Here is a 24,602-nt window from a genome sequence, read left to right as displayed (position 1 = left end):
CCAACCTCCAGCAGCCCTCTTAAGCCCGCTCCGCTTCAAGCCTGCTCCTTGCATCACCGTCTTTAACTTGGAGTCTTTTTCTCTGCTCCTGTCATTTATCTTGGACTCAATGGAATTTATCTCTGATCCCTGTTTTTGTTCCTGCCTGCGACTTTCTTCTGGGGCCCCTTCCTGTCCCACTCCCTGGTTTGGGACCTGTTTCTTGGCTTGGGACCTCCTCCCTGTCTCCCTTCTGCTCCCTGGGACATCTCCTCTCGAATGGCACTCCTGTTCCAGGTCACCTGATCTGCAGTTTCAGGCTGTTTCACTTCTTTCCTTCGTTCCCTTCTGCACAGGCACACCGGGTCGGTTCCCGGCCTAAAGACATGAAAGGAAGCATGTGCGCAGGGCTGGCTCCCGGCATGAAGACGTGAAAGACACCAACGGCGTAGGTACGGCTACTCCCCAGCCGGCGCATGCGCAGAAGTCCTTGCGGAGCCTGCCGGGAACTGCACTGCAACTGAGGAATAAGATATTTACGTTTCTTTACAAATGTCAACCTAGAGTGTTGTGCTCAAGTCTCTTGAGTGGGCCTCAGGCAAGATAGCATGGTGGAAGAGAGAATGCTGGTTGGAAATAATATCAGAAAGCACAATGGAGCCACAAGCATCCTAGGATAGAAAAACTGCTGCCGACCATTGATTCTTCTGTGGCAACAAGCAAATGCCAAATCCCACTGATTTCTTTTATCTTCCCTTGATCAATCGTTTAGAGCCTTCCTAACCCGTGGCTAGCAGATTCACTGTAATTCATAGCTTCAAAATGTTACATTAATAATTTACTTTGTGTATAAAGAACTATTAGCACCCGACTCCAGGTGTACATTAAATTAGCACTATAGTTATCTTGCATGGAAAAGCTAAGATTTTGATGAGTCTAAGTTAATAGCTGGCATCAGAGCCTGCAAATGGTTAACTAATTTTCTCATGTGTTGAAGAGCTTTAGTTAACTGGTAATTTAATCGACAAACTGTCTATTGGAGTTGTGCGCGCTGAGTGAATATAAAAATCGAATGATTAGAACTAATAACAAGAGGATATTGATTCTTCCTCCTTTGTAAGTTGGTGCCATTAACTTATTGTAACCATCACTCAAATGCTCAGACTCCGGTACTGGAAACTTGTTAAAGCTGGGTAATTGCACATCATGATCCCTTTAAAATTAGGAAATGTGGGCTCTAAATTGCAGGTCAGGGTAGTGAGATGGGCATTAAGGAATTGTATTGCACAAATCATGAATCTTTTTTAAAGAGAGGACTGCAGAATAACCCTTGCAGTGCTCCTGTTCAGCCATCGATCTATGTGTGTGTTTGTGTGTCTAAAACCAACATTTCTAAAAGACAGAGTCAATGGGTAAAATTCAGTGAAGTAATGGGGTCAATTTTAACTCCCAACAGGATTCTCCCGGATTGGGCAGGATGTGTCTGTTGGCCTCCCAGAATATTGGGTCGCCTATATCGCCCGCCAACACTCAAGTAATTGTGGGGACTGAGATCTGTGGGTGGGGGTGTGGGATGTGCTGAGGGAAGGGGTGCAGTCAGGGTAGGGGTAGCCTACATTATCCTTGTTGGAGAAGGAGCAGCAGTGCTCCTTATGGCTACATAAAGAAAAGTAAAATACTTCCCCAAAGGGCTTCTTCATGTCTTTACCCTCTTCCGATCTACTGCAGGAAAGAGGCAGTGGCTTTCCCAATCAGGCCTAGTAAAAATCGCAGTCAAGATCCAGCTATGCCATTGGACCCCATAGAATGTTTCACCACAGAAGGAGATCCTGCAGCCCATCATGTTTGTGCTGGTTCTTTGAAATAGCTATCCAAACAGTCCCAGTTCCCAGCTCTTTCCCTTTCTTTATTTCCACCTTGAAATATTTATTCAGAGGAGAGTGCGAGAGGAGGAGCCTGTGACAGGCAGTCAGCAGCACCTAGAGGAGAATGTGAGAGGAGGACCCCAAGCCAGGCAGTCAGCAGCACTTAGATTTTTTTTTTTTTTGTAAAAATATACTTTATTCATAAAATATCTTCAATCACATTCCAAACCATTTCAAAAACAACATTACAAGGGTACAATCCAGGTTAAACTTTTACAAAATGTATCACCAGGTGCATCAGTACAAACAATATTACAATCATTTACAGCCTTTCATTTTGATCTGTACAGCCCGAGGGGCTCTAAACAGTTCCCAGTCTCTCGGTGCACTGTGGTAGAAAGGTCTTAGACAGCGACCCTTCCCCATTGCGCCTTTGCGGCAGCTGCCCCAAGCTTTAGTGCGTCCCTCAGCACGTAGTCCTGGACTTTGGATTGTGCCAGTCCGCAACAATCGGTCGGGGACAACTCTTTGTGCTGGAAGACCAACAAGTTTCGGGCAGACCAAAGCGCCTCTTTCACCGAGTTGATGATCCTCCAGCTGCAGTTGATGTTTGTCTCGGTGTGTGTCCCTGGGAACAGCCCGTAGAGCACAGAGTCCTGTGTCACAGAACTGCTCGGGATGAACCTCGACAGCAACCACTGCATCTCTCTCCAGACTTTCTTTGCAAAGGCACAATCCACAAGGAGGTGAACAACGGTCTCTTCCCCACCACAGCCACCTCGAGGGCAACGTGCAGAGGGGGTGAGCCTCCTGGCGTGTAGGAAGGATCTGACGGGGAGGGCCTTTCTCACCACCAGCCAAGCTACGTCTTGGTGCTTGTTGGAAAGTTCTGGCGATGAGGCATTCTGCCAAATGACTTTGACAGTCTGCTCGGGGAACCATCCCACAGGGTCCACCCTCTCCTTTTCCCTCAGGGCCTCTAGGACGTTACGTGCTGACCACTGCCTGATGGACTTGTGGTCAAAGGTGTTTTTCTGCATAAATTTTTCCACCAGGGACAGGTGGTACGGCACGGTCCAACTACTTGGAGCGTTCCGCGGCAGCGTGGCCAGACCCATCCTTCGCAACACCGGGGACAGGTAGAACCTCAGCACGTAGTGACACTTGGTGTTTGCGTACTGAGGGTCTACGCACCGCTTGATGCAGCCGCACACAAAGGTGGCCATCAGTATGAGGGCGATGTTGGGCACGTTTTTTCCCCCTTTATCTAGAGGCTTGTACATCGCGTCCCTGCGGACACGATCCATTTTCGACCTCCAGATAAAGCGGAAGATGGCTCGAGTGATCGCCGTCGCGCAGGAGTCTGGAATGGGCCAGACCTGCGCCACGTACAGCAACAGCGAGAGTACCTCACACCTGATGACCAGGTTCTTTCCCGCAATGGAGAGGGAGCGTCGCTCCCACATGCCCAGTTTCCTTTTCACCATAGCCACTCGCTCCTTCCAGTTTCTAACGCATGCCCCGGTCCCTCCGAACCATATCCCCAGCACCTTCAGGCCGTCAGCCCTGACAGTGAAGGGGACAAAGGATCGGTCAGCCCAGTTCCCAAAGAACATGGCCTCGCTCTTCCCACGATTTACCTTGGCTCCCGAGGCCAGTTCGAACTGGTCGCAGATGTGCATCAGTCTGCGCACCGACAGCGGATCCGAGCAGAAGACGGCGACGTCGTCCATGTACAGGGAGGCTTTTACCTGAGTGCCTCCACTGCCTGGGATCGTCACTCCTCTTATGCCCGGATCCTTCCTGATGGACTCGGCAAAGGGTTCTATGCAACACACGAAAAGGACAGGCGAGAGAGGACAGCCCTGCCTGACTCCAGATTTAATCGGAAAGCTATCTGTTTCCCACCCATTGATTGAGACTGCGCTACTGATGTTAGTGTAGAGCAGTTGGATCCAATTTCGAATTCCCTCCCCAAACCCCATTTTGGAGAGCACATCCCCCATGTAGGTGTGCGATATTCTGTCAAAGGCCTTCTCCTGATCCAAGCTGATGAGGCAGGTATCCACACCCCTGTCCTGTACATAGGCAATCGTATCCCTGAGCAGCGCCAGGCTGTCAGAGATCTTCCTGCCTGGCACAGAGCAGGTCTGGTCAGGGTGAATCACCAATTCCAGAGCGGATTTGACCCGATTGGCGATGACCTTGGACAGAATCTTATAGTCCACATTCAACAGTGAAATGGGTCGCCAATTTCTAATTTCCTCCCTTTCCCCCTTGTGCTTGTAGATGAGGGTGATGATGCCTTTCCTCATGGATTCTGACATACTACCGGCCAGGAGCATACTCTCGTACACTCCTAGCAGGTCTGGGCCGATCAAGTCCCACAGAGCCAAATACAACTCCGCCGGCAAGCCGTCGCTTCCGGGAGTTTTACTCTTCTCGAAGGACTCGAGGGCCTTAGTCAGTTCGTCAGGAGTTAGCGGTTTGTCTAGGCTCTCCCGCGTACTGTGGTCTAAGACCTCCGTGATAGAGGACAGGAAGGACTGGGAGGCCGTGCTGTCCGTGGGCTTCACGTCATACAGTCCGGCATAAAAGGATTTGCTGATCCTCAGAATGTCGGACCGTGATGACTTTACTGAGCCGTCTTCTTCCTTCAGGCTGCTGATCACAGAGCGCTCTCTGTGTACCTTTTGGAAGAAGAAACGTGAGCACGTCTCATCCTGCTCCACGGAGCGGACCCTGGAACGGAAGATGATCTTGGAGGCCTCCGAGGCAAAGTGCGAGGCTTGCTGGCCCTTCACCTCTTGGAGCTCCTCCTTGACATCGACCCCCATCGACTGCAGCCGGAGCAGATTCTGCATCTTTTTCTGGAGTCGGGACATTTCCCTCTGTTCCTTTCTAGCTTTCTGGGTGCCTTTGCAGATGAAAAACCTCTTGATGCTTCCCTTGATCACTTCCCACCAGTGTCAGGGACTCAAAGAGGGGTTTCACGGTTCTCCAACCTTTGTAATCCCTCTTGAGCTCCTCAATGTTCTCTGGGGTCAGCAGTTGCACATTTAGCTTCCATGCCCCCCTGCCCACCCTCAGGTCCTTCTCCAAGTGGCAGTCCGCCAGTAGGAGGCAGTGGTCAGAGAAGAACACCGGCTTGACCTCGGTGGATCTGACTGTGAATGCACGGGACACAAACAGGAAGTCTATCCTGGAACGAATGGACCCGTCTGGCCGCGACCAGGTGTATCTACGCTGCGCTCCATCTGCAGGGTTGCTGAAGACGTCGTGCAGCTTGGCATCCTTAACTGTTTCCATCAGGGATCTGGACGTAGCGTCCAATCTGCTTCCGGCCCTGCCGGATCGTCCAGCCGCATCGATGATGCAGTTGAAGTCCCCGCCCAGAATGACCGGCCTGGAGGTCGCCAGCAGCAGTGGGAGCTGCTGAAAAACCTCCAGCCGCTCAGCCCCTTGTGCCGGGCCATACACGTTAATTAACCGGAGTGGAGCGTTCTTGTACATTACGTCTGCTACGAGGAGTCGCCCGCCCACCACCTCCTTGACCTCGGAGACGGTGAAGTTGCCTCCCCGCAGCAGAATACCCAGGCTGGAGGAACGAGAGTCGTTTCCGCCCGACCAGATCGATGGCCCGTGGGACCACCATCGTGACCATTGCCTGTAGGAGCTGAGGTGGAAAAAAAAAAAAATCTGTTCTTATCCAAAGTCCCAGAACTTTCCAACAAGCACCAAGACGTAGCTTGGCTGGTGGTGAGAAAGGCCCTCCCCGTCAGATCCTTCCTACACGCCAGGAGGCTCACCCCCTCTGCACGTTGCCCTCGAGGTGGCTGTGGTGGGGAAGAGACCGTTGTTCACTTCCTTGTGGATTGTGCCTTTGCAAAGAAAGTCTGGAGAGAGATGCAGTGGTTGCTGTCGAGGTTCATCCCGAGCAGTTCTGTGACACAGGACTCTGTGCTCTACGGGCTGTTCCCAGGGACACACACCGAGACAAACATCAACTGCAGCTGGAGGATCATCAACTCGGTGAAAGAGGCGCTTTGGTCTGCCCGAAACTTGTTGGTCTTCCAGCACAAAGAGTTGTCCCCGACCGATTGTTGCGGACTGGCACAATCCAAAGTCCAGGCCTACGTGCTGAGGGACACACTAAAGCTTGGGGCAGCTGCCGCAAAGGCGCAATGGGGAAGGGTCGCTGTCTAAGACCTTTCTACCACAGCGCACCGAGAGACTGGGAACTGTTTAGAGCCCCTCGGGCTGTACAGATCAAAATGAAAGGCTGTAAATGATTGTAATATTGTTTGTACTGATGCACCTGGTGATACATTTTGTAAAAGTTTAACCTGGATTGTACCCTTGTAATGTTGTTTTTGAAATGGTTTTGAATGTGATTGAAGATATTTTATGAATAAAGTATATTTTTACAAAAAAAAAGTCAGCAGCACTTAGAGGAGAGTGCGAGAGGAGAAGCCTGGGACAGGCAGTCAGCAGCACCTGGGGAAGAGCAAAGGAGCTATAAAAACAGGATGAGAAGTGGCGAGAGTTCAAGAGCAGAGGTGACTGAGGGAGTTTGGTGAGGAGGGAGAAGGTGCTCCTTTCCTTTTCTATCTGTCCTCAGAAAGAATAGTGACAGCCTTGGTAAGTAGGACGTGGTGAGTAAATTAGAAGATTGTAATATTTTTGAAAAAGTAGATATACTTGGATTTAACTGAGAAGTGCCAGGAATAAGGGAAATTTAGCTCCAATATAATGAAGTAATATAAATAATCCAAAGTAGAATAAAGTTACCATAAGGGAAGTAGAGTTAAGACATGGCAGGGCAACTCAGTCGAGTATAATATGTGTCCTGTAATGTGTGCAAAGTCATGGACGCGACCGGGGTCCAAGGCAACCACGTGTGCAAGAAGTGCTGTCAGCTGCAGAAAATTGAGCTGTGGGTTTCAGAGCTCGAGTGGCGGCTGGAGTCACTGTGGTGCATCCACGAGGCTGAGAGCTACTTGGAAAGCACGTTCAGAGACTTGGTCACACTGCAACTTAAGGGCCTGGAGACAGAGAGAGAATGGATGACCACCAGGAAGTCCAAGAGAAGTAGACAGGTAGTGCAGGAGTCACCTGGGGTCCTGCTCACAAATTGGTTTTCTGTTTTGGAAGCTGGTGAGGATGCTGGTTCCTCAGAGGAGTGCAGTCAGAGTCAAGTTTGTGGCACCATGAGCGGCTCGGCTGCACAGCCAGATATTTCTGTGGCCGTAGACGTGACTCCAGGATGGCATGGTCCCTTCTTGGTGCCAGGGTCAAGGATGTCACAGAGCAGCTGCAGGACATTCTTCTGGGGGAGGGTGTACAGCCAGAGGTTGTGGTCCACATTGGTACCAATGATTAGGTAGGAAGGGGGGATGTGGTCTTGCAATCGGAATCTATGAAGCTAGGTAGAAAATTAGCAAGCAGGACCTCAAATGTAGTAATCTCCAGATTACTCCCAGTGCCATGTGCCAGTGAGTACAGAAATAGGAGGATAAGGCAGATGAATGTGAGGCTGGAAAGATGGTGCAGGAGGGAGGGCTTTAGATTCCTGGGACACTGGGACTGGCTCTGTGGAAAATGACACCTGTACAAGCCAGACGGAGTTGCACCTGAGCAGAGCCAGGACTGAGTTCCTTTTGCTGCTGCTGTTGGGAGGGTTTTAAACTAACTCAGCAGGGATGTGGGAACCAAGAGAAAATATTAGAGAGGAATACCAGGGTGCACAAAATACAGGGAGGGACAGATAGCACTAGTATAGAGAATAGTAAATTAATAGATGAAATCGGGGTGAGGGAGAAAGTAACTAAATCTAAATCAGAGTTACTATGCATGTATGTGAATGCATGGAGTATAGTAAATAAGATTGGGGAGTTAGAGGCATTGATTGCCATGTGGAAATATGATGTTGTGGCGATAACAGAGACATGGCTCGAGGAAGGGCAGAACTGGGTGTTAAATATTCCTGGGTGCAAGGTGTTCAGGAAAGATAGGAAAGGAAGGAAAGGAGGAGAGGTGGTGGTATTGGTTTAGGAGAGCATTGCAGTGCTGGAGAAAGAGGGCATCCCAGAGGGTTCAAGGACAGAATCAGTTTGGCTAGAGCTAAGGAACAAAAAGGGTGCAATTACATTGCTCGGTGTATTTGAAAGACTGCCAACTAGTGAGAAAGACGTAGAAGAGCAAATCTTCAGGGAAATTACCAAGAGATCCAAGCTTTATAGAGTAGTTATAATGGATGACTTTAGTTACCCCAAATGTAGACACGGACAGTGGTAGTGTAAAGGGCAGAGAGGGGCAGAAGTTCTTACATCGCATTCAGGAGATTTTCTACAGCAGTATGTGTCCAATCCAACAAGAAAAGATGTACTGTTGGACCTGGTTCTTGGAAATGAGGTGGGTCAAGTAGATCAAGTGTCAGTGGGGGAACATTTAGGAGACAGTGATCATTGTATTGAAAGTTTTAGGATGATGATAGAAAAGGACGATAGGCAACCCAGAGTAAGAGTAATTAACTGGACGAGAGCCGACTTCAATGGGGCAAGAATGGAGCTGGGCCATATAGACTGGAATGAAAGATTGGCGGGAAAAACTGTATCTGAACAATGAGCAACCTTCAAAAACAAATTGGTTCAGGCATAGTCAAAGTATATTCCATCGAAAGAGAAAGGTAGGGCAAACAAGTCCAGAGCTCCCTGGATGAAAAAGGAGATAGAAATTAAGATAAAAAAGAAAAAGTGCGCTTATGAGAGGTCTCAGGTCGAAAATACAATTGAGAACCACGAGGAATACAAAAGGTTCAGAGGGGAGGTGAAAAGGCATATTAGAGAAGTGGAGAGGGATTATGAGAAAAGACTGGCAGCTAACGTAAAGGGGAATCCCAAAGTCTTCTATAGGCATATAAATAGTAAAAGGGTGGTAAAAGAAAGAGCAGGGCCGATTAGGGACCTAAAAGGGAATTTACACATGGACGAAGGGGCTGAGGTATTAAATGAATACGTTGCACCTGTCTTCACCAAGGCCATGGTGACAGACGAGGAAACTCTGTCACTAGAAAGGTTCAAAATTAGTAAGGAGGAAGTGTTGAATAGTCTGTCCTTACTTAAAGTTGACAAGGCACCGGGACCGGGTGAGATGTATCCAAGGATATTGAGCAAAGTGAAAATAGAAATTACAGGGGCACTGGCCCTAATTTTCAAGTCTTCCCTAGACTCAGGGGAGTTGCCAGAGGACTGGAAAATTGCAAACATTACACCCTTGTTCAAAAACGTTTGTAAGGATAAGCCCAGCAATTACAGACCAGTCAGTTTAACTTAAGCGGTGGGCAAGATTCTAGAAACAATTATTCAGGATAGAATTCGTAGTCACATGGAAAAATATGGGTTGATAAGGAAGAGCCAACATGGATTTCTAAAGGTGAAATCATGTTTAATTAACTTGCTGGAGTTTTTTGAAGAGATAACAGAAAAGGTCAATGAGGGTAATGCTGTTGATGTGATGTACATGGACTTTCAAAAGGCATTTGACACAACAGACTTGTGAGAAAAATTATTGCTCATGGAATAAAAGGGACAGTAGCAACATGGATACAAAATTGGCTGAAAAATAGGAAGCAGACAGTAATGTTCAATGGATATTTTTCGGGCTGGAGGAAGGTTTGTAGTGGAGTTCCCCAGGGGTTGGTATTGGGACCCTTGTTTTTCCTGATATATATAAATGATCTAGATCTTGGTTTGTAGGGGACAATTTCAAAGTTTGCGGATGATATGAAGTTTGGGACTGTTGGGAACTGTGAGGAGGACAGTGTAGAACTTCAAAAGGGCATAGACAAGTTGGTGGAGTGGGCAGATAGTTGGCAGATGAAGTGTGAATGTGGAGAAGTGTGAGGTGCATTTTGTTAGGAAAAACGTGGACTAACAATATAAAACAAGGGGTGAAATTTTGAAGGGGGTGCAGGAGCAGGGAAACTTGGGTGTATATGTGTCATTGAAGGTGGCAGGACAGATGGAGAGAGCAGTTCATAAAGCATACAATATCCTATATATATTAATAGGGGCATAGATTGCAAGAGCAAGGAGGTTATGCTGAATTTATATAAGACACTCATTAGACCTCAGCTGGCGTATTGTGTGTAGTTCTGGGCGCCACATTATAGGAAGGATGTGAACACATTGGTGAGAGTGTAGAAGAGGTTTACAAAATTGGTCCCAGGGATGAGAAACTTCAGTTTTGAAGACAGATTGGAGTCATTGGGACTGTTCTCCTTGGAGAGAAGAAGGCTAAGAGGAGATTTAATAGAGATGTTCAAAATCATGAAGAGGCTGGACAGAGTAGATAGGGAGAAGCTGTTCCTGCTCGTAAAAGGATCAAGAATGAGAGGGCACAGATTTAAAGTTATTTGCAAAAGAAGCAAACATGACGTGAGTAAAAAAAGTTATCACACAATGAGTGGTTCGGGTCTGGAATGCACTGCCTGGAAGTCTGGTGGAGGCAGGTTCAATCGAGGCATTCAAGAGGGCACTAGATGATTATTTGAAAAGAAACAATGTGCAGGGGCACGGGGAAAAGTCAGGGCAATGGCACTAGGTCATAATACTCATTTGGAAGCCAGTGCAGACACGATGGGCCAAATGGCCTCCTGCTCTGCCATTAAAATTCTGTGATTCTGTGAATTCCCTTTTTTGTAAGTTTTGAATCTGCTTCAATTACACTTTCATCTGCAGGGCATTCCAGATCACAACTCGCTGTGTCAAATGACATGTCTTAATGTCACCTCCACTTCTTTTGCCAATTATCTTTTATCAGTGTCCTCTGGTTACTGACCCTCTTGCACCTAGAAACAGTTTCTTCTTCTTGGTTTATCAAAACGAATTCTTGATTTCAAACACTTCTATCACATTTTTTTTTCTAAAACTTCTCTGCCCTATAAAATACTGATAAAAGACCAGGTCAGAGACTGGGAATTCTGTGACATGTGACTCACCTCTCTTCCCAAAGTCTGCGCAGCATCTATAAGGCACAAGTTAGCAGTGTGATGGAATAGTCTCCACTTGCCTGGACGAGTGCAGCTCCAACAGCACTTGAGAAGGTCAACACTACCCAGGAAAAGCAGATTGCTTTGACATTCCATCTACAGTCTTAATCAGTTGCTCCCTTCACCGTTGGCACAATTATGGCTACAGAATGTAGCATCTACAAGATGCACTGCAACAACTCATCAAGGAGTTTCCGACAGAACCTTTGACTTTTACAACCTAGAAGGACAAGGGTAGCAGGTCCATGGGAACGCCACCAACTCCACGTTCCTCTCCAAGTCATGCACCATCTTGACTTGGAAATACAAAAGGCTAACTTTTCCGTGCCGGCTGGCATTGGGCATCATGGCGGGCGTGAGCGGACAATATGGCAGGAAGGCCAAAAATCGGTTTCACAACTTCGTGAAACCAGTTTGCAATAGTCTGCTCTGCTCCTCAATGGTGGGCTGTGTTTCCCGCCACCATGTTGGGAACTTCATTGCATATCATTATGAGCCCAGATCACCAGAATCATCCCCCCACGTCAAATTTACCATCCATTCGGCGGGAAACGACGCCAGTGCAGAACATGTCTTGACGTGCAGAAGTCGGGACTTACCGTTAGGGCCTTGATCACATCACCGACATCTGAGGAGCAGAAGATGCTGGAGCCTGACACCAATGGGACCCTGGAGGAACATGCATCGCATGCTGGGTGGCTTCTCATGGACCTGGCTCCGCTGCGAAGCAGCTCATGGAAGGTGGAAGGTCACCGTTGAGGGTCTGCTTCGGAACTTCAGTGTCTTGGCCATGGTCTGCCAAGGATGGTCATCAAAGGAGTGGAGTAGGTTTGACTGGGAGAGGAAAGTGTACCGGGGGATGGGAGAGGAATGTTTAGGTTTGACTGGGAGAGGAAAGTGTACCGAAGGATGGGAGAGGAGTGTCTAGGTTTGACTGGGAGAGGAAAGTGTACTGGGGGATGGGAGAGGAGTGTCTAGGTCTGACTGGGAGAGGACGGTGTGTTGGCGGGGTGGGGAGGTGGGGTGAGGTTAAGGTTAGGAGGTGGGGAGTGACAGTGACAGTGTGTGAGGCTGGGGGAGAGGGAGTACAGGAGGAGGAGGATGCAACGATGGAGAATACATCAACTGGGGAGGTAGTTGTAAGGGGGTAGGGAGGTGTAAGGGAAGGAGCTTAGAGTGGGGAAAGACTTCAGGCAGAGGTAGGAATTCGGAGGGGGCCAGGACTTTGGGGGAGGAAAGAATCCAGGGGGAAGAAGGAATAAGGGTGGAGGAAGATATAAGTGGGGGTGAAGGAGTAAGGGAGAGGAAGGTGTAAGGATGTGGGAAGGGGTCCAGAGGGGGGAAGGAGTCCGGAGGGGCGAAGGAGTCTGGGGGAGAAAAGAGTAAGGGGGAAGGGAGGAAAGTGTAAGGGGGGGACATCAGGTGAATGTGCAAGGGAGGGCTCTGTGGAGTCAATGATTGCATCCTAGGGGTGCTCACTGAGGGTGGGTGTGGCAGGAAGGAAGGGTGAGCATGAGGGGGCAGCATGAGTTGGTATTGTGGGAGGGCGATGGTACGACGGAATTCATGGAATAGACAGTTAGGGTACTTGGTGGGTCTTGAAGACAGACACAGACCCTAGGGATTGGAAGGAGGAGAGCAGGCAGGTCAGTGTGGATGGGGGTGGGATTTTCAGGAAGATATGGCATGTGTATGCTTACCTGGACATCCCTGAAAAAAAAGGGTTCTGGCTGGTAGGTGACAGTGCAAAGGTGGAAGGTGATGCCAGGGGGTCGACAGTGATGGGGGAAAGCACATGGGTGACTGGGGAGTGTAAAGGACAGGGGAGCTAAAGACAAATACACCATGCTTCTAAAACCGAAAGTGAAAGGAGACTTGCGTTGGGCCGGAATGGGTGCTGCCTGGGAGTGTGGGCAGTGGGTGGGTGGATATGCCGGTCAACTCAGATGGACAACTGAAAGAGAACCCCAGCAGGCAGCATTGAAAATGCTCAGGACAGTGAGATGAGTGTGATGGAGGAAGGATCTGCATGCTTGGGAGAGTTCTTGCTTGAAGCTCCGAAAGGTCCTGCTGCACACATACTTCTCCCTCCAGAATCACTCTTAACTTTTCTAGGCCTAACTCTTCTAGGTGTTGCCCTGACATCCGCAGCAGGGGTGGAGACATCCTGTGCAATGGTTGACCCCTTTTCCTCTGATGACTTTGGGCATGGGTCTTCTGGAGAGCCAAGGCTTTGAGAGCCCCAACTTGCTTTGGCTGTCCTCCTGTGGGCCAGCTGTTCTCTCTATGGTGACAGAGGATGAGGTTGAGGGGGTCACAGGCAAAGAGGGCTTGGAGGGAGAGGACAGCCTCTGAGATTCCTGAGTGGATGACCCAGGGGTGTCCAGCTGCCGCTCCTCCTCCCTTCAGGTACCTGAGGGCCCTGGCCTGACTCCTCGAGGGGAAGGAGCACCTGGAAGGATGGTGAGGAGTCCTTTATCCCTCTCACGTCGCCACTGCAGGAACTCACCCATAGCTACAGCGATAGAGTGCAGGTCTGTGAGCATCTCTGCATTCTGCTGGACCAGAGGTTCCATGGAATTCACTATCCTTCCCATGGACGACACCACTAAATCTCACACGCACACCCTCACATCTCCACCAGGCTCATGCCCTCTCGAGCTCACGTTCTCATCCCATCCATGGCTCTGCTCAGCACACAAACATTCCATGCAGTGCCATCAGACACCAAGCGGACCCACTCATCTAACTTGTGTGCCACTCTGTTAAGGGCTTCCAACAGCTCTGTGTCATGATCCCCCACCTTCTGCTGACTCTCCTTGATGAGCTGGGAGGCTGAATCCAGAGGCTCATCACCTGACTCGGACTTCACAGATGCCTCTTCCCCAGCAGCCCTCCGAGTGCCGGGGAGGAGGCTGAACCGGCCTCCTCCTGCTGTGGATACGTGTCCGTGCTGTGACCACCAGATTGTGAATTCGAGCCTGTTCTAGATCTAGGTCCCACTGAGGTGTGTGTCTCTGCGCTGCTGGAGGGTATGGGTAAGCGCTGTTTTGGGTCTTCCAGGCTGCTTATTTCCAGCTCTTCAATGGAGGAGGTGTCCTCTTGGCTGGAGGTGAGGACCTGAATGGAGCTGAAGGACTGGCTGGCTGAGGGTGTCAGATGCTTGTCAGGGCTCCCTGTGAACCAAAGTAGAGATGAGTAGTGCATGGCAGCAGAATCAAAAACAGGAGAGTGAGCACTCACAGTTGCGTTGAGAGAGGGATGATGTGGTGCAGGATCCTCATGTGGTTGTTCTCCGCCGACCTCACCGTGGCCGCAGGCACGGTAAATGCCCTCACTAGTCAGCGTGATGGCACACTGCTCAACGTGATTGAGGGGCCTAATATGGGCCTCACCCCCTCCACTCTGGCCTGAGACCTCTCCCTGCTATCATCAGCCAACTCCTCCTGCATGAAAACGGAGAGAGTGCGAGCAGGACACATGGCACTGCATGGAATATTTGTGTGCTGACCGGAGCCATGGATGGGATGAGAACGTGAGCTCGAGAGGGCATGAGCCTGTTGGAGATGTGAGGGTGTGCGTGTGAGATTTAGTGGTGTTGTCCCTTGAGGTGTGAGATCCCTGTGGATGAGTGATGGGTTTGTGAGTGTGTGAGTTGAGAGTGATGAGGAGAGTGACTTTCCTTGGTGGAATGGATAAAACCATTCACCCTCTTTTGGCACTGGATGGCTGTCCTCTTTTGCAGGGCACTGGAGCTGACCACCGTTGCCAGCACCTCCCATGCTGGATTTGTCACCTTGCTTGCTGGCTTTGGCCCTGAGTGGGATAGAGGACATCACAGTGGGCCTCCAAAAGGCATTCCAGGGATGCGTCACTGAATTGAGGGGGCTGCACTCTTCTTGCCTTTTGGGATCATGCCTTCTGTGCAGCAATCCTGGGCTGGATGCACTGAGGGGTCTGAACGCGGCTGCACTTTAAATATGCGCACGGCGTGAGGAAGCGGTGAGGTTACGGCATGGTGGGCAAATTGGAGGCCACCCGTCAGTGAAGTGGCATATTTCCCAGGAATGCATGATTAATGGGGCGGAATTGGGACGACACGGCATGAAAAGCCGCCATTGCGGCCAGTGGGTAAAAGGTTCTTTTTCCCGCCTGCCACCACACTTAGTGCAAATTTGCGACGATTCCACCCTTAGTCATTCCTTCATCGTTACTGGGTCCAAATCCTGCGATTCCCTCCCTAATAACTCTGGGGGAGTACTTTCACCACACTGATTTCAACAGTTCAAGGAAAAGACTCACCATCAGCTTCTCAAGGTAATTTAGGGATGGTCAATAAATGCTGACATTGCCAGCGATGTCCAAACCATTTCAATGAGTAAATAACAAATAACTTCTCCATTCTTCACATCATTGAAGATTTTTATTCCCTTGCACCATTCAAATCTTTTCTTCATTCTCTCTGAGGTCTTAACATCCTTCCTAAATTATGTTAAATAGGCTTGGACATAATATTCCAACTGAGGCCTAAATAGAGTTTTACAATTCTTGTCTTTGTATGCTATACCAATATTAATAAAACAACAGATCCTATATGCTTCTCAACAGAATTTTAAACTGTCCTGCCCCTTTCAAAGATTTGTGTGCATACACATCTGTTAAAAAAGGACTTTAACAGCTTCAGGATCTTGGAGATTCAGACATTGCTCATGGCAATCTTATTGTCCATCGGTCTGGTCTTCATCAGGCAGGTAAGGTTAAAATCTACCTCGATGAGTCAGGTTTGAATTCTAAATTTCCTTTCTTTGAATTCATCAAATTAAACTCAAATATCCTTAACAGTTTTAGGATGACCATTATCCTATTTATAAGAGATTTGAAATGTTAGAGACAAATGTCTGACAATAACTCAATTTATTATTGGTTCAAAACATTTATCTTAAGGCTACATATGGAGCAGTATACACAGTCATACATCTTGAACCTGGGATTGGATTTAATGTGGGCAACAGGGGTCTCGCTCACTTAATTGGCCAGCAACGAGCCTTCCCTGGGATTTAGGATCCCAGAGGCAAAAATATCTTCCATTAAGAGCTGTCAGCCAATCAAAGGCCTTCAGCTTTCCATTGCGAGCAAGCCAAAGGGAGCGGTGGCTGATGCCGTTAATGGTCCAAGGACTTCACCAGGGATAGTAACTGGTTCCCTGGACACGGCTGAGTGAGCGTAGGGTGGGGGTTGCGAGGCAGGGACTGTTGAAGGCAAGGGGAGGAAGGTGGCTTTCAGAGGCCCCCTCCCTTCCCGATGTCAGGTCTATTAATTGGTAGGCCATTGGCAGTGGGCTCAGGGATAATTGGTGACAAGTGGCTCATTAATAAGTCTAAAAGCAAAAAACTGCGGTAGCTGGAAATCCAAAACAAAAACAAAAATAAAAATACCTGGAAAAACTCAGCAGGTCTGACAGCATCTGCGGAGAGGAATACAGTTAATGTTTCGAGTCCATATGACTCTTCAACAGAACTAAGGAAAAAAAGAAGAGAGGTGAAATATAAACTGGTTTAAGGGGGGTGGGACAAGTAGAGCTGGATAGACGGCCAGTGATAGGTGGAGATAACCAAAAGATGTCATAGACAAAAGGACAAAGAGGTGTAGACGGTCGTGATATTAGCTAAGAAATGTGCTAATAGGTGACATTAAGGGTGGAAAGCAGGACAAGCAAGGTACAGATAGCCCTAGTGGGGGTGGGGTGGGGGGAAGGGATTGAAATAGGCTAAAAGGTAGAGATAAAACTATGGATGGAAATACATTTAAAAATAATGGAAATAGGTGGGAAAAGAAAAAAAAAATCTATATAAATTATTGGAAAAAAGGGGGATCGGAAAGGGGGTGGGGATGGAGGAGAGAGTTCATAATCTAAAGTTGTTGAACTCAATATTCAGTCCAGAAGGCTGTAAAGTGCCTAATCGGAAGATGAGGTGCTGTTCTTCCAGTTTGCGTTGAGCTTCACTGGAACAATGCAGCAAGCCAAGGACGGACATGTGGGCATGAGAGCAGGGTGGAGTGTTGAAATGGTAAGCGACAGGGAGGTCTGGGTCATGCTTGCGGACAGACCGAAGGTGTTCCACAAAGCGGTCACCCAGTCTGCGTTTGGTCTCTCCAATTTAGAGGAAACCGCATTGGGAGCAGCGAATGCAGTAGACTAAATTGAGGGAAGTGCAAGTGAAATGCTGCTTCACTTGAAAGGAGTGTTTGGGCCCTTGGACGGTGAGGAGACAGGAAGTGAAGGGGCAGGTGTTGCATCTTCTGCGGTTGCATAGGAAGGTGCCGTGGGAGGGGGTTGAGGAGTAGGGTTTGATGGAGGAGTGGACCAGGGTGTCACGGAGGGAACGATCCCTACGGAATGCCGCCAGGGGGGGGTGAAGGGAAGGTTTGTTTGGTGGTGGCATCATGCTGGAGTTGGCGGAAATGGCGGAGGATGATCCTTTGAATGCGGAGGCTGGTGGGGTGATAAGTGAGGACAAGGGGGACCCTATCATGTTTCTGGGAGGGAGGAGAAGGCGTGAGGGCGGATGCGCAGGAGATGGGCCGGACACGGTTGAGGGCCCTGTCAACGACCGTGGGTGGAAAACCTCGGTTAAGGAAGAAGGAGGACATGTCAAAGGAACTGTTTTTGAAAGTGGCATCATCAGAACAGATGCGACAGAGGTGAAGGAACTGAGAGAATGGGATGGAGTCTTTACAGGAAGCGGGGTGTGAGGAGCTGTAGTCAAGGTAGCTGTGGGAGTCGGATGTTGGTGGACAGTCTATCACCAGAAATTGAGACAGAGAGGTCAAGGAAGGGAAGGGAAGTGTCAGAGATGGACCATGTGAAAATGATGGAGGGGTGGAAATTGGAAGCAAAATTAATAAATTTTTCCAGGTCCAGAATCACTCCCACTCCCTGGGTTCTAGACCTTGGACTTATTTGGGAGTTTTGACAAACTGCAGCAGACAACTGGTTTTGGTGCAAGTAAAAAACTGAGTTTATTGAAGTCACAAATGAACTTATAACATTAGGATTACACTGAGATTATACAGACCTACAAAGTACACTTAGTTAAGAATGGGGAACACACAGCACAACGAGGGAAAATCACGCTACTAATCCCCTTACCCTTGTCCCACTCCGAAACCCTAACTAAATTGAACTAGGAGAGGTCAGGGGTCATGCTCACCAACCAGGGTTCCTTGACAGTTCAAAATCCAGCCAGGTAAGCCGGTTGCAGTTTTGGGGTATGCTGTTTGTGTCCTCTGGGGCCTGCCGTCCCCACATGGTCCTGGTCTGTGGAATCTGCGAAGGTTCTTCAGTTGGGTGGAGGGCGCGGTTGTGGGTGGTCGATCTTCGTGGAGGGCTGCGGTTGCAGCCTTGTCTTCGGTTGAGCCTGCCACCCTGTGCCCCTCGCCGTGATGTTGCCTGTGGGCCTGCAAACCTCCAGATCTCCTTCCTCCGCTTGGCTCAGCTCCCTGCTTAAACTCTGCTCACCCTCCTGTGTCCCCCTTCCCCCTCGTTACTCCTGGCCCAGTTATACTGTTTTATTCAAATTTCTTATTTGAAACCAAATCAAGGTTAGTTCTTTGTCTGATTTGGGCTTCTTCAGGTGATTATTGTCTCATTGTTTTTAATGGGCTCGCATGATGTTTATCATTGTCTTCCTGCCCCCGTAACTAGTCTTGAACTGAAAGCCATTGTATATGTGGAGTATTGATGGGTTCGCATAATTACATTGATTGTTGTCTTTCTGCCTTAGTAGTTAGTAGCGATTATTTATGCAAGAATTTGATGGGCTTTAGTTTCATGTAAGATGAAGTCTTTCTCTAGGTTGATTGTTTTAAAGGGAAGAATGCATATTCTGTCTCCTCTTGTTGTCTGGTTTCAGGTAAAAGTCCAAAAGTCATATCCTTGTTGATGATATGAAAAATATGGGAATTTTGAGAACCTTTCAGCCACCATAGCCACACATTTTACTTTTAGGAAGCAAGATAAGTTAAAGGAGTAATTGTTCAATGAGAGAACAAGTTCAGCTAGACGGAGAAGAGTGGTGATTCTTCAGGCCTCTGTTCAAGGAAGAAGTGGAGAGCCTCAGACCCTCCTCGTGGGAGATGGAGGTGTAGAGGGATTGGACATCCATGGTGAAGAGGACGTAGTTAGGGCCAGGGAACTGGAAATTGTTGATATGACGTAGGGCATCAAAGGAATTGTGAATGTAGCTGGGAAGAGTCTGGGGAAGGGGAGAGAGAATGGAGTAAAGTTAGGAAGAAATAAGTTCCGTGGGGCAGGAACATGCTGACACGATCGACCTATCGGGACAGTCCTGTTTGTGGATTTTGGGAAGGAGGTAGAAGCGGGCTGGTTGAGGTTCGGAGACTATGAGGTTGGAAGCTGTGGAGGGAAGATCTCTAGAGGAGATGAGGTCAGTGACAGTCCTGGAAACAATGGCTTGATGTTCTATGATGGGGTCATAGTTCAGGGGCAGGTAGGAGGAAGTATCTGAGAGTTGGCGCTCAGCCTCTGCGGGGTAGAGGTCAGTACGCCAAATAACAACAGCACCATCCTTGTTGGCAGGTTTGATGACAAAGTCAGGGTTGGACCTGCGAGAATGGAGTGCAGAAAATTCAGAAGAAGACATGTTGGAGTGGGTGAGAGGGGCAGAGAAATTGATACAGCCGATGTCATGCCAACAGTTCTTAATTAAAGGATCAAAGGCCTGTAAGAGGCCAGGTGGAGGGAACCAGGTAGAAAGAGAATACTGGAGGTGGGTGAAAGGATGTGTTGAACAGGGGGAGGACTCCTGCCGAAAGAAGTGAGCACGGAGACGAAGGCGACGGAAGAAGAGTTCAGCGTCGTACCGAGCCCAGAATTCATTGAGGTGAGGGTGTAAGAGTATGAAATTGAGTCCTTAGGTGAATACTGAACATTCAGCATCAGAGAGGGGAAGGTCAGGGGGTATGGTGAATACACGGCAAGGGCTGGGATTAGAAGAAGGGATGGGGTCAGAGGGATGGGAAGGGATGGAGGGTCCTGGACGGGCGTTGGTATCAATAAGTCATTGGAGCTTGCGTTTCTTAACATCTGAAAGGAAGAGACAAAGTTTCTTGTTAAGGCGTTGGGTGAGATGAAGAATAAAATGAAACTGGGGACAGGGACAGCTTTGAGATAAGGTGAGTCGGTGCTGCTGGAGAGAAAGGTTGAGTGTGTTCAACTGATGAAGCATGGCACTGAGCGTGGATCTCAGGAGCGGAACGAACAGCAGTCCGAGGAATGTTGTATATCCCGAAGAAACCTGTAATCATGGGTGGATTCGAAACGTGAGGGATGGAACTTCATTTGGAATCCACGTGGACTAAGTCAGAGATGGAGACAGTCGCTGAGGAAGGAAATATGGCTGTGAAAGCGAGTTTTGATAAACATCTTGTCAAACACCAGGAGGGAAAAGGAAAGCAATGAAGGTGAACAGGGTGAAAGAGACAAGCATAAATCCTGTCAGAGAGAAGGGCAGTATTTCTTCAAGGTAGACATTCCTGGGAGAGAAGTGGCAGTGAATTAAACACTAAGATAAAAGCAAAATACTGTGGATGCTGGGTATCTAAACGATGATTGTAGTGGCTAGCTGAGTGGGTCCCACACAGTTTCTGTTAGATCCAGTGCCCTTGGTTTATAGGGACTAAAGGACTTGGGATGCACGCTTGTTTCGGGGTGACTAAGTTGGTATAGAGACAGAGAACATCCGGAGATCATTGTTAGAATAAACACATTGTTTATTTACAAATTAAACTTTGCAGCTACACTTGTGTCCACAACATAAAACTCTCTTCACTCATCAGTGACTAACTCAGGACTCTCACATGGAGGTAGCCTGCTCCACCCTGCTATTGGATATTAAAATTATGTGACCTTACATTACAAAGTTAGTCTTACAATTTTTCAATAAAGCAAGTTATTTACACAGATCACTTATTAAAAAGTCAGTCTCTCTGGGGGTTTCCTTATGCGTGTAGAACGTCTCAGCTCTACATTTTCTGAAGTTTGCTTTGGAATCTCCTTTACTGAAGTCATCTGAGCATCTGGTTCTACAGCAGGTACCTGTAAATTTGTTTCTTCAACTCATTCAGGTACAATCAGCCCTTCAAACACATTTGTACCTGGATGAGTTCATTCAACAGGAAACATTGATTCAGTCTCGAACACTGGTGGAATCATTTCTGGATATTTGTTTCTCCACTTCGTATGTGATCCAAATCTTACTATTCAACCTCTGACTTTCGTGTGGTAGGAAAGAGGTTCCGTTACGGCACTTATTTCACTGAACAACTATGCTGGTTCTTTTCTAAAATTTTTCACGCGTACATTCTCTCCTACATTAAATGTTCTGCCCCAACTGTGACAATCATGTCCCATTTTCTGACTTTCCTGCATTCTCTCTACCTTCACCCACAACTTTGGCATGATTAGGCTCAGTCCTGAATGGAGACAGTGCCTCATCAACAATTCTGCAGGTGTGACACCTGTTGTCAAATGAGTGGCAGTTCTATAATGGAAAATAAATCGTGCTAATTTAGTCGCAATTGAATCTCCAGATATTTTTTTCACACTAGATTTGAATGTCTGAACTGCTCTTTTGGTGAGAGCATTTGAAGAAGGGCGGCATGGAGATGCTTTCACATGAACAATATCATTGAGGCTTGTAAATCGGCTAAATTCAGCATTTGTGAATACTGTTCCATTACCTGATACCAGCACTTCAGGTAGTCCATTTTTAGCGAAGCTTTGTCATAGCTTGTCAATTGTCGCTGAAGATGTGGGTGACCTCACTTCGTATATATACATCCATTTTGAAGGAGCGTCTATGATAAGGAGAAACATTGTTCCCATAAAGAGAACCACATAATCGATGTGGTACCCATGGTCTTCCTGGACATTGCCAGGGGTGTAATGGGGCTGTTGCAGGTAATCTTTGTACTTGTTGATGCTACATATAACTTCTCACTAGGTTTTCTATTTCTCCATCCTTTCCCGGCCACCACATATAGCTACGTGCTATTGCCTTCATTTTGGAAATTCCAGGATATGCACTGTGAAGTTCAGATAACAATGGCTTTTATCCTTTTGGAGGAACAATCACCTCGAGCTCCCCACAATAAAATACCTTCTTGGCTGGTTATCTCATATCTTCTCTGGAAATACATCTTCATTTCATCAGGCTCTTGTGTTTGTGACCAACCATACAGAACTTGATTTCTCACTTTGGATAAGACTGGGTCTCGGTTTGTCCAATTTTTAATTTGTTTAGCACTTATGGGTGATGAGACCAGGAAGTTCAACAACAAGATGTATTCCTCAGGAATTGGAACATCTTCATCTTTTACTTGCAAAAGAAAATGATCGAGTGTATTTCCATTTGCAATTTGATTTCCAGGCCGATGAATAAAAGTATTCTCATACGCTGCCAAGATCAACGCCCATCTTTTGTACTCTTGCCGAGGTTAATAATGGCTTGTGGTCCGTTATGGTAGTAAAATGATGACTATGTACATCTTGTTGAAACTTTTTAACACCGACAATGATTGCCAGGCCGTCTTTTTCAATTTGTGAGCACTTTTTCCCTGCAGTACTAAGTCCCCTCGACACATATCCTATAAGTCGCTCTGATCCATCATCCATTCAATGGGAAAGCACTGCTCCCACTCCATAAGGTGATGTGTTGCATGTTAATGTCAACTCTTTATTTGGGTCAAAATGTACAAGAAGTGTAGAAGATTGTAGCAAATGTTTCACTTTTGTAAAAGCTTCTTCTTGTGTTTGCCATGACCATCTCTGGTTTCTCTTGAGCAAATAATACAGTGGTGCCAGTTCTGTCGACAAATTAGACAAGAAGCATTCGTAGTAATTGATCATCCCCAAGGATGATTTCAGTTTGGATGTATTCCTTGGTGCTGGGGCTTCTTTATTGGCTTTCACTTTTTCTTCAACTGGATGTAGGCCTTGCGAATCTACCTTGTGACCGAGGTAAGTTACCTCTTTTGTCTGGAATGTGCGCTTTTCCATTTTCAATCTCACTCCCACCTGCGAAAAACATTTCAGAACTTCTTCCAAGTTCATCAAATGTTCTTTTACAGTGAGTCCAGTCATGAGAACATCATCCAAATAAACTACATTGTGGGGCAGTCCCTGTAATAGACTTTCGGTGGCTCTTTGGAATATGGTGCAAGCAGAAGATACGCCAAAAGGTAAACAGGTGTATTGGTACAATCCCTTATGTGTATTCATTGTGACAAACTTTTGGGGTACCTTCTTTAATTCTAATTATTGGTAGGCATGACGCATATCTAACTCTGTGAAGACCTTTTCCACCTGCTAATTTAGCATATAAATCTTCAATTTTAGGTATGGGGTGTCTATCCAATATTGCCACTTTGTAGCTGTTAATTTATAGTCCCCACATATTCTAATGCTTTGGTCGGGTTTGAGAACAGGTACAATTGGAGGTGCCCACTCTGAAAACTGTACTGGTTGCATCACTCCCAGGTTTTCTAATCTGTCCAGTTTGGCGTCTGCCTTATCCCACATTGCATAAGACATGGGTCTTGCCTTCATGAACCTTGGTGTTGCCTCTGGATCTACATTAATTTTTGCTTATAGCCCCTCAATTTTTCCAAGTTCTTCCTTGAAAACGGAGGTATATTTCTGTTGTAGCTGTGATAACTCATTATTCTCAGTTGTAAGATTTCAGTCCATTTCAATTTAATTTCTTTCAGCCAGTTTTGTCCAAGGAGACTAAGTCCCTTGCCTCCTCCCACCATCAAGGGTAATCTCACCGTTTGACCTTCATGGTTTACTGTGACTTTACTACGCAGTTGATTTGCATGTATTCTCCTGTGTAAGTTTTAAATTTTTCATTAATTCCTTCTAAATTCAACTTACATTCTCCATGATTCAGGTATTTGAATGTATGCTCACCAATCACCGTAGTAGCTGCTCCGGCATCCACTTCCATTCTGAGAGACTTCTTATTCACTCTCATGGTTACATAGATAGGCTCTGTTCTTCCTACTTTAAATAATACCACAAACAGATATCAGGGGGGGCCTCCACCACTTCATTCCGAGCCCCCTCGAAAAGATGGTGCTCCGAGTCAAGGGGTCAGGAAGTAGCAGAGCCCTTAGCAGCCAGCACCACTGAGGCCATCCAGGAGGATGGTAAGTGACTGCCTTACGCCTGTTTTTAACCCCCTCCTCCATCATCCAGAGATGTGGTATCAAGTAGAAGCCGCGGATAGTCTGATCTTAGAATTTTAGCTTTTCTCCCCACCCCACCTCCCTCACTCGCAACCCTCCCCTTCTGCTTTTATGCTTTCAGCTACCCAAGAACTGCCACCTGGACAGCTTCAGCACTCAGGAGGAAGAGGAAGAAACAGTGATGAAGAAACACCATGGCTAGATCTTACAACCCCAGCAAGCAGCTCAGATACTGACTCGACACAAGCTTTAGGGGCTTGTTTAGTGCACATGGCGAGTAATTTTGCATGAGTGGGCTGCAAACAAACCAGGAGGAAAGGGAGGCCCATGTGCCAGCTACCCAGAGGGCAACGTCGCAGACGAGTTCCGCTGCCGGGGTCTCAGGTAAGGACTTCAATGGGGCGGCACACAGGAAAACACTGATGATGATCCACACC

This window comes from Cetorhinus maximus, chromosome 3 (assembly GCF_964194155.1).
Source record: "Cetorhinus maximus chromosome 3, sCetMax3.hap1.1, whole genome shotgun sequence".
Lineage (NCBI taxonomy): Eukaryota > Metazoa > Chordata > Chondrichthyes > Lamniformes > Cetorhinidae > Cetorhinus > Cetorhinus maximus.
This window is presented reverse-complemented; position numbering follows the sequence as displayed.